At 40.7% G+C, this 10237-nt stretch overlaps 1 long non-coding RNA gene across 1 annotated transcript; it reads right to left on the bottom strand.

The window, feature by feature from the left end:
* Window positions 1-6075: 6075 nt before the first annotated feature.
* On the bottom strand, window positions 6076-7753 carry LOC117455596 (uncharacterized). Its single transcript, XR_004553098.1, has 3 exons — window positions 7309-7753; window positions 7096-7201; window positions 6076-6747 (listed from the first exon to the last, which is right to left on the bottom strand). It is a non-coding gene; the product is annotated as an uncharacterized lncRNA (long non-coding RNA).
* Between the last annotated feature and the right edge of the window lie 2484 nt (window positions 7754-10237).

Raw genomic sequence — 10237 nt, 5'->3', positions numbered from 1 at the left:
ATTGTCACTACCCGATCCGTCCCCCTGCCCGATCGGTACTGCGCATGTGCGAGATGGTCCGCCACTCCGGACGGCAACTCAAGTAGGACAATATTGACACACTAGGCTTGTTTGAGACAAGCAAAACCTGCGCAGACCTGCGCAGTTGCGATCAACGTCTTGCTAGTGCGTTGCATGATGGTTAGTCATTTTGTCCGACTTGCTCTGGAGGCTCGCCGTCATGGGACTTTGAAATCTCGCGGGACAAAGACGCCCGCAGCCTTGAGAGCGAGGCGAGTTGGCGCAGTTGCTCTCCACGAGCTGCGGAAGCGAAATGCTTGATGGGAAACGGCTCGCTGGTATCTCGAGCTGAGCGCTCATTGGTGGTTTTTACCACGTGCTGCTGATGAAACTCTCCAATTGGCTGGCAAAAGTTTGTTGTTGTTTTGTGTCAGTTTTATGTCGCCACATCCATTCCCATTTTTCATCATTGTTCCACAATGTTTATCATCATGAAATTAATATCTATATATTTTATACTATACTGCTTACCGTTTTCATACTTTATATATCTTAGCATATTCATACACACTGTTCATACTGCTCACAGGCTGATATCTAGTGTATTCATACCCCACTGTTTATTCATCATTCAATTCATTCTATATGTTATTCTGTAGATTGTGTACATTACTTTCCACTTCGCTGCTTGTTGCACCTGGTTAGAAGCTAAACTGCATTTCGTTGTCTCAGTACCTGTAATATGTGCAATAACAATAAAGTTTCTCTATAAGTTAAACCAAATCATTAAAATAAAATCTATTGTAATGTAATGATTTGGTTTAACCTTATTTATTGAATACATCATTTAAAATGGCAAGATTAAATCAAATGACATCCATGTTGTTCACATCATAAAGCTTAAAGTGGCAGCTAAAGAATTAACACAGCAGCAGGTCTGTTCAATTCATGCTCATGAAGCTTCATGTGTGCGGATCTGAAGGGACTGATCATTTGTAGCCTGTCACCTATCAGTTTTGCAAACATTAAGAGGGAGGAGCATTTCTAATTATGGAACCCAGTCACTGGTGTGGTTCCTCATCATGACTGAATTAACAAACCTATATAAAGCAATGGAGATCACCTTTGTCTACAGTGGGTAAAATGGAATTTGTGGTGCTTACACTGCGTGATGGACAGGGAGACATCACTGTAAGAGTCTCACAAGACATTTCCCAAAGACTACAAAATGGTGAGTAAATAACTAAATTGCATTCCAACAATCTGGATATGATTTTAAATGATGTAAATTATTTTTCAGATAACAGTTTAGCAGCTGCACTTATGCAGCAAGCAAGGGCTGCAACAAATGCACAAGGTAATCTATCATTTAAATCAAAATGGTATTGTCTTTTAATGCAAATCAAACAAATGACATATTCATGTTTATTGTAAACAAATATTTAATTTTCTCTCAATCACAGTCCCTTTAGATCATGTCATTCTCCAGACAATACATGTGGGATTTCTATTGCATCCACTTCATCTGCAACGAAAAACGCCAACGCAATTTCCGCCATTGCAAACCCAGCCAGTCAAGCCGACTCCGAGTCCGAGCTGTCCGACTTAAGACGAGCATTTTGACACCTCCCCCGGCTGCGATCGGCTACTCTCGTCTACTTTCGAGGCGAGCCGCAATGTGTCTCAAACAAGCCTAGTGGCTTTTGGCAAAGCTCAAAAGGAAAACTCGAGAGGGATGAGTTATTGTTATTACAACGTGACTTCACTATTATTTAACAACTCTTTTTATTGGGTTCTTTTATTTGGGGTTAAGTACATTGTCAGAATAAGTGAGAAATGGATTTAACTTCTGTTAGACTACTCTTTATATGTCTATGGTGACAGCGATCAACGTCTTGCTAGTGCGTTGCATGATGGTTAGTCATTTTGTCCGACTTGCTCTGGAGGCTCGCCCACATGGGACTTTGAAATCTCGCGGGACAAAGACGCCCGCAGCCTTGAGAGCGAGGCGAGGCGAGTTGGCGCAGTTGCTCTCCACGAGCTGCGGAAGCGAAATGCTTGATGGGAAACGGCTCGCTTGTATCTCGAGCTGAGCACTCATTGGTGGTTTTTACCACGTGCTGCTGATGAAACTCTCCAATTGGCTGGCAAAAGTTTGTTGTTGTTTTGTGTCAGTTTTACGTCGCCACATCCATTCCCATTTTTCATCATTGTTCCACAATGTTTATCATCATGAAATTAATATCTATATATTTTATACTATACTGCTTACCGTTTTCATACTTTATATATCTTAGCATATTCATACACACTGTTCATACTGCTCACAGGCTGATATCTAGTGTATTCATACTCCACTGTTTATTCATCATTCAATTCATTCTATATGTTATTCTGTAGATTGTGTACATTACTTTCCACTTCACTGCTTGTTGCACCTGGTTAGAAGCTAAACTGCATTTCGTTGTCTCAGTACCTGTAATATGTGCAATAACAATAAAGTTTCTCTATAAGTTAAACCAAATCATTAAAATAAAATCTATTGTAATGTAATGATTTGGTTTAACCTTATTTATTGAATACATCATTTAAAATGGCAAGATTAAATCAAATTACATCCATGTTGTACACATCATAAAGCTTAAAGTGGCAGCTAAAGAATTAACACAGCAGCAGGTCTGTTCAATTCATGCTCATGAAGCTTCATGTGTGCGGATCTGAAGGGACTGATCATTTGTAGCATGTCCACCTATCAGTTTTGCAAACATTAAGAGGGAGGAGCATTTCTAATTATGGAACCCAGTCACTGGTGTGATTCCTCATCATGACTGAATTAACAAACCTATATAAAGCAATGGAGATCACCTTTGTCTACAGTGGGTAAAATGGAATTTGTGGTGCTTACACTGCGTGATGGACAGGGAGACATCACTGTAAGAGTCTCACAAGACATTTCCCAAAGACTACAAAATGGTGAGTAAACAACTAAATTGCATTCCAACAATCTGGATATGATTTTAAATGATGTAAATTATTTTTCAGATAACAGATTAGCAGCTGCACTTATGCAGCAAGCAAAGGCTGCAACAAATGCACAAGGTAATCTATCATTTAAATCAAAAATGGTATTGTCTTTTAATGCAAATCAAACAAATGACATATTTGTTTATTGTAAACAAATATTTAATTTTCTCTCAATCACAGTCCCTTTAGATCATGTCATTCTCCATACAATACATGTGGGATTTCTATTGCATCCACTTCATATGCAACGAAAAACGCCAACGCAATTTCCGCCATTGCAAACCCAGCCAGTCAAGCCGACTCCGAGTCCGAGCTGTCCGACTTAAGACGAGCATTTTGACACCTCCCCCGGCTGCGATCGGCTACTCTCGTCTACTTTCGAGGCGAGCCGCAATGTGTCTCAAACAAGCCTATTGCGACCATGATATCCTATTGCAAAGACTAGAGCACTTAGTTGGCATACAGGGAACTGCTTTAGGCTGGTTTAGGTCCTATCTGAACGCTCTCAGTTTGTACGTGTTAACGATGAATCTTCCACGCAAACCAAAGTTAGCCATAGAGTGCCACAGGGCTCAGTGCTCGGACCTATTTTGTTCACATTATATATGCTTCCGTTAGGCAATATTATAAGGAATCATTCTGTAAACTTTCATTGTTATGCGGAAGATACTCAACTATATTTATCAATCAAGCCTGATGAAATTAATCATCTAAATAAAATTCAAGACTCCCTTAAGGACTTAAAAACGTGGATGACCTTAAACTTTTTGATGTTAAACACGACCAAAACTGAAGTTATTGTACTTGGCCCGAAGAATCTACGAAACAAATTATCTAAAGACATACTAACTATGGATGGCATTAATTTGGCCTCCAGTGAGACTGTAAGGAATCTTGGTGTTATATTTATCCTTTAACGCCCACATAAAATCAATTTCAAAGACCGCCTACTTCCATCTACGCAACATTGCAAAAATCAGGCATATCTTGCCTCAAAACGATGCAGAGAAACTAGTCCATGCATTTGTTACTTCTAGGCTGGATTATTGTAACTCTTTATTATCAGGGAGTACCAAGAAGTCAGTAAAGTCGCTTCAGCTGATTCAAAATGCTGCGGCTCGTGTACTAACCAGAGTTAGGAAAAGGGACCACATTACTCCTGTTCTGGCTGCCTTACACTGGCTCCCTATAGAACACAGGATAGAATTTAAAATTCTTCTTCTCGCCTACAAAGCCCTTAATGGGCAGGCGCCATCTTACCTTAAAGAACTCATTATACCCTACTGTCCTACTAGGGCATTGCGTTCCAAGAATGCAGGGTTGTTGGTTGTTACTAGAATCTCTAAAAGTACAATGGGAGCCAGAGCCTTTTCTTATCAAGCTCCACATTTGTGGAATCAGCTTCCAGTTTGTGTTCGGACGGCAGACACCCTATCCGTTTTTAAGAGTGCGCTTAAGACCTTCCTTTTTGATAAAGCTTATAGTTAGGGCTGATTAGATTCAGCCCCTAGTTTTGATGATATAGGCTTAGTTTGTCGGGGGACATCTTACTTCTTCCTTCTCTCTGTCTATACCTGTGTACTCTCATGTTCCGATTAACCCAGCTTCCCCAAATGTCTTTCTTTTTGGTGTCTATATACGCCGGGATCCGGAGTCATGGATGATCCTGCGGTCCTGTGTCCTGGATCGCGAGCCCTGGATCTTGAGTCGTGGCTGTGGTCCTGGATCATCGGTCCTGGATGGATATCCTCGTGGATTCATCTTCCTATTATACACACATGCATTACCAAACATTTGGACTACCTATGTTGCAAATGTATTATCTTTTCAATTTACACACGGCATCTATTGCACGTCTGTCCGTCCTGGGAGAGGGATCCCTCCTCTGTTGCTCTCCCTGAGGTTTCTCCCATTTTTCCCTTTAAACTGGGTTTTCTTCGGAAGTTTTTCCTTGTACGATGTGAGGGTCTAAGGACAGAGGGTGTCGTATTGTCATACTGATATTCTGTACACACTGTGAAGACCACTGAGACAAATGTAACATTTGTGATATTGGGCTATATAAATAAACATTGATTGATTGATACAAAAATAAGAGAATAAAGTAAACGGGTGTAAAATAGCCTACTATATGACAGTACAAAAAAATAGTTATTAATAAACAAGAATACAGTTTGAAAGTGGAGTGATTTGTAAAATATCCATAAAGAAAAAGAAAATCTGCTTACAGTTCTGTTTCATATGGGTGTTGAGAGATGTATCCATAGATCGCCTAATGTTGCTCTCAAAGTGCACCAGATTGATGCTTTTAACTTCAATAATTAAAAATAAATCTTCCCGGGGGGGTATGCCCCCGGACCCGTCTAAAGGAGGTTAGGTCTCCCCCCCCCCCACTTAAATCGTGTCCACATGGATAGGAAACAAAATACATTTGCACACATGTTGTGTCTATATCTTTCTGTTTTGGAGGTCATGCCACAACCGTGCATGTGCATGCATGCGCGAGTCATGTTAAGATATCTGGATTTAGCTAAGAGGTTGCTTTTTCTTTGCACAACATGAAAGAAAGGCCAAATTAATGGGCTGTGATTTTAGTATTTTTAAGCAGAGGTCAATCATTTGTACGGCCCTCGGAGGATGTTGAAAAAATTGAAAAGGCCCTTGAGAGGAAAAAGGTTCCCCACCCCTGGCTTATATTAGAGTGAAACAAACAAACTATCTTCCATGGCCGGTTTATATAGCCTAGAAAATCTAGGATAGAAATAAATATAAATATATATAGCATGTATATATATATATATATATAAAATAACAATTTCATTATATGGATTCAACTTGTGCCCCGCTGGACTTTACTGTGGTTTACCCGTTACTGTGACATCAGTATCAACCATGGAAGATAGTTTGTTTGTTTCAGGCTGTCTGAAGGTATGTACAGCTATCAAAGCTACTAAACATCACATTAACAACGATGTACAAATGAAAGTCGGAGACAAATATATATTTGAAATGATTTATTCACGATTGCAATGTTTTGAACAGACATCCCCAGTCACCTCATTGTCATGTTGTAGTCCTCGCTGTACCCACAAATATTTTTCAAAGATCAGATATTTTTTGTTGCATCCATTTCAAATGTTTACAAGGATTGTGCAGGAGTATGACAAAAGTGCTGTTGTCAGTTTAGAACCCAATGGATTGAAAAAACAGGAAGAGGATCGACATCCTTTTGTAAATATGACATGTCATGCATATATTATGTATTTGAAAATAATGATTCAACTGTCTTCTCATTGCAGCAACTACACAAATGTGTATGCACTTATCATTATTGATAGCCAGTCTGAGCCAGAAGACAAAATGGAGCAAAGGTATTAATTGTTACTATTACCACTTAATTGTTCTATTCTATACTATAAATCTTATTACTACTATTCATCATTTAATATTACAATACATCACTTTGTCTTTCCTAGCACAGAACATCTGACTGCGGCACACATTGTTGCAAAACTCTTTGCAAAAATAACAAATAAATCTTGCAGCAGGTTCAATATTAAAAGAGCCAATGTGTGGGATGGAGCAATCCGCGGCTTCAAAGGTGCCTCATTCGATCCCTCTCATGAGATGTCAGTTAAGTTCACTGATGATGAAGGACACACTGAGGATGGAGTGGACACTGGTGGTCCCAAGCGTGAGTTTCTGACCCTCCTTATGGAATGCCTGAGAATGAAGAAAACATCACGTCAGCAACTGTTTGTGCCCCATGGCGGTGTGATTTTCCCAGCCGCTCACTGTCTCAAAATCTGATTCTAAATGTATAATGCTCTCTATAAAGATAGAACTAACACACAATTATGAATGTATAATATAAGCTGTTTTGTGTATTTAATCATGCATTGGTCTACAATTTAATGATGGCTTCTACATATTTCACATAAACAGACAATGTGTCCTTCATGCTGATAACAAGTGTATGCATCTGCCAATTAGTATTCTAAACAGAGTAGTGTGTTGAATCCTTATTTCTTGCATTTGAAACAGATACAATAAAAAAAAAGTGAACTTTACTGTTGTGTTCAAGTTCTGCCAAAAACTGTACATGTTTGCCACAGGAGCCACAGAACACTTGAACTGTCCCCAGATGTTGGCCACAGAAAGGACAAAACATGGCGGCCTGAAAAGACATACATTGATGTAGTAAATCCATTTAATCAAGTTAATCAAAAACACATAGTCTAAATAGTGGTTAGCTAAATAAATAGAAAGATACATCATATTTACCGTTGAATCTGTGTTCTCTCTCTCCTTGAATGTCTTCTCTTTTGTTCTTGAGCATGTCTAATGCACACTACTCTCCTGTCATTACTTTGTCCCTCTTCACATGTTGTCACTTCTCTTTCTCTCTCTCAATTCAATAGCTTTATTAGCATGACCTTAGTTACAGGTAATTGCTAAAGCTCTGTATAGTTGCAACATCTATACACAAATACATACATATAAACAAACTGCTAAGAATTCAAATGTCCTTTTTCCGCGGTACTCACTATGGCCCGTGTTATTTGCCTGCACTTAATTTGTCATCTCTTTTAACAATGTTCTTCCCTCACTTTATCTTCTCTTCACGTGAAGCTCTCCTCTCCTCAGCTGGTGTAGTAGTTAGGCACGCTAAAGCTATATAAATATGACGCTCTATGTATAAAACAAAACTGAACTTTCTTTCCTCTCGATTTCCATCACTCTTGTTCGTTCTCTCTATGTCTGGTCAGACATCAATCTGTTCCACGTAGCGCGGCCCCTAGAGGTCTGGAGCACTTCCGGAATGTTTTTTTTTTTTTAAATGTGTTTTGCGATTTGTACATGCTTTGGACTTTGCATATCATTTTGGTATTTGCAGCGTTTTTTTGTTGCGTTTGTTTTCGGGGTTTGTGTGTTGTATTTAGTCTGCTTATCTTTCTTACAGTGCAGACGCTTTTCTGCTTGCTCCTGCCTCTGCTTACTTTTTATGCTGATTTTCCTATTCTTATTCTCTGAAAACTTCGAGCAGCGGCTCCTGGACATTAACCTATCACTGGGACAGTTCATCTTCGTAAATAGACGGAGGTTTTCAGCCATATTTCAACATTTTTACGGCGACCCCAGTCTGACAGTAGCGTGGCCTAGCAACAGCTAAAGCCTGGTAGGCTACTGCATGCTATTTAGCTTAAGCTAGTTGGTAGAAAAATGCCTCCGTTCTCTACAGATGACTTCCACAAACTTCTACAGAAGATGGCCGTGCTGGAAATGAAAATGCAACGGCTGGAAGTTAACGTGGAAGTGAATGGACTATGTTGTGGGAATGACACCACTTTACCAGTGTTGCAAAATAATGGAAAAGGGTATGCTAACTCACAGCTAGTTAGCAGCTACAAGGATTCCAAGGAACAGGAGGGCTGTGTACCGGGTCATAAATCTACAAGTGGTGGTCCTCCCTGGAACTCTCTGGGTGCAAAGCCTAAGAGTAAATCATTTTCATGGGATTTGGGAGGAAGGATAACGGGCAGAGCCCAACACTCTGAAATATGTGATGCGACCGGCTGGCCTGCATTGTTATCACCCAAGAGGAGCGCCTCTTCAACCCCTAAACAGCAGTGGACAGCTGCTAAAGGGAGAATTACAAAAAATCCTCCTAAACCATCAAGTGTGCCAATCCAGAACAGATACGCTCCGCTGACCGAGAGCCGGAGATCTCTTTCTGATGACCTGGATAACCCGTCCTCTTCACACAGCAGGGTAAGGACCAATAGCTACTCCAAAAGTAAAAGGCTAGAGGGAAAGCTAACGACTGGGCCTGAAACTCTGATTGTGGGTGACTCTGCTCTAAGAGATGTAAAAGGTCTGTAGTAAGAACAACACCAAAGTACTCTGTTTTCCCAAGGATACAGTCTCTGACTTGGCTGAGAAGATCCTGCATATTGGGGCTGAACATCCGACTGTGAAGAATGTGGTACTACATATTGGAACAAATGATGTTGTGAAACAAGAGTCAGAAGTGCTGAAAAAAGACTTTAAATGTCTGTTGGAAACTGCCAGCTCTCTAAATGCAGAGGTGTTCATCAGTGGCCCTCTACCGCCAGTCAGAAGAGGAGTGGAGAGATTCAGCAGATTGTTTGCACTGAACACCTGGCTTTCAACTGTCTGTACTGACCATTCTGTGCATTTTATTGACAATCTTAACTTTTTCTGGGACCGCAGACATCTTTTCAAGGCAAATGGAGTTTGCCTGAACAAGTCAGGAGTGAAATTGTTTATCTCTAACATATTCAACTGCCTGCGTCATCAATCTGTTCCCTCTGCCAAGGACAAGCGGCAAGAGGAATCAAAACAGGAGATAGACACAACACATTGCGCAGAAAACCCTGAAGAAGTATCACTGCACCCGCCTGAGGAATGTTCTGATTATGGGAGACCTATGAAACACACGGAGGAGTCCCCACCGCCCGTCACCCCCCCCCCTGTCAACGCCTTTGAGGATACTCTGTTCACCCTTTCGCCCTCGCCCACCCTCCTGAAGATCGTGGAACACAAGAAGGAGATACAGAGGGCTGGCACCGATTCCTTCCTGGATTTCAAAGACCAGACTAAGGCGATACGCAGGGCTGGCAGCATGTCCTTTACCCCCGCTCCTCAACGACGCCCACCAAAATCACCAAAGCAGAGACGCGCACCATCTCCCCCGGCTTCATCACCATGCCTACCACAATCATCCAAACCAAAACAATCTGCAAACTGATATCTGCTGGGTCCAGGCTCAAGGGCGTATGGCACTCTCAACTCTTTCCAGGACATGCCCGGGCCCTGCCTGCCAGTAGCTTTGCCGATATCTGTGTTGATAGGTAATAGATTAAGAGCGGTGAATGATCTTAGATACAGGAAGCACTCAAACGTTTGTGTGAGTTTATCTAATTTAGCAGTGATTCCATGTCAGCCACAGCTTGTTACAAAAAACATGACTGATAGTGTGTTTAACGAACTTAAACTAGCTTTATTAAATGTCAGGTCTTTGGCAGGAAAAACATTTTTAATCAATGATTTTATCACTGAGCACAATCTTGATTTTATGTTTTTAACAGAAACTTGGATTGAACAAAATAACAGTGCAGCTGTTCTTATCGAATCAACCCCTCCCAACTTTAGTTTTATGAGTCAGGAAAGAATGCATAAGAAAGGGGGT

The sequence above is a fragment of the Pseudochaenichthys georgianus genome, chromosome 11 (assembly GCF_902827115.2).
Source record: "Pseudochaenichthys georgianus chromosome 11, fPseGeo1.2, whole genome shotgun sequence".
Lineage (NCBI taxonomy): Eukaryota > Metazoa > Chordata > Actinopteri > Perciformes > Channichthyidae > Pseudochaenichthys > Pseudochaenichthys georgianus.
The sequence above is the reverse complement of the archived record's forward strand: the minus strand, read 5'-3'. Positions and strand labels throughout refer to the sequence as shown.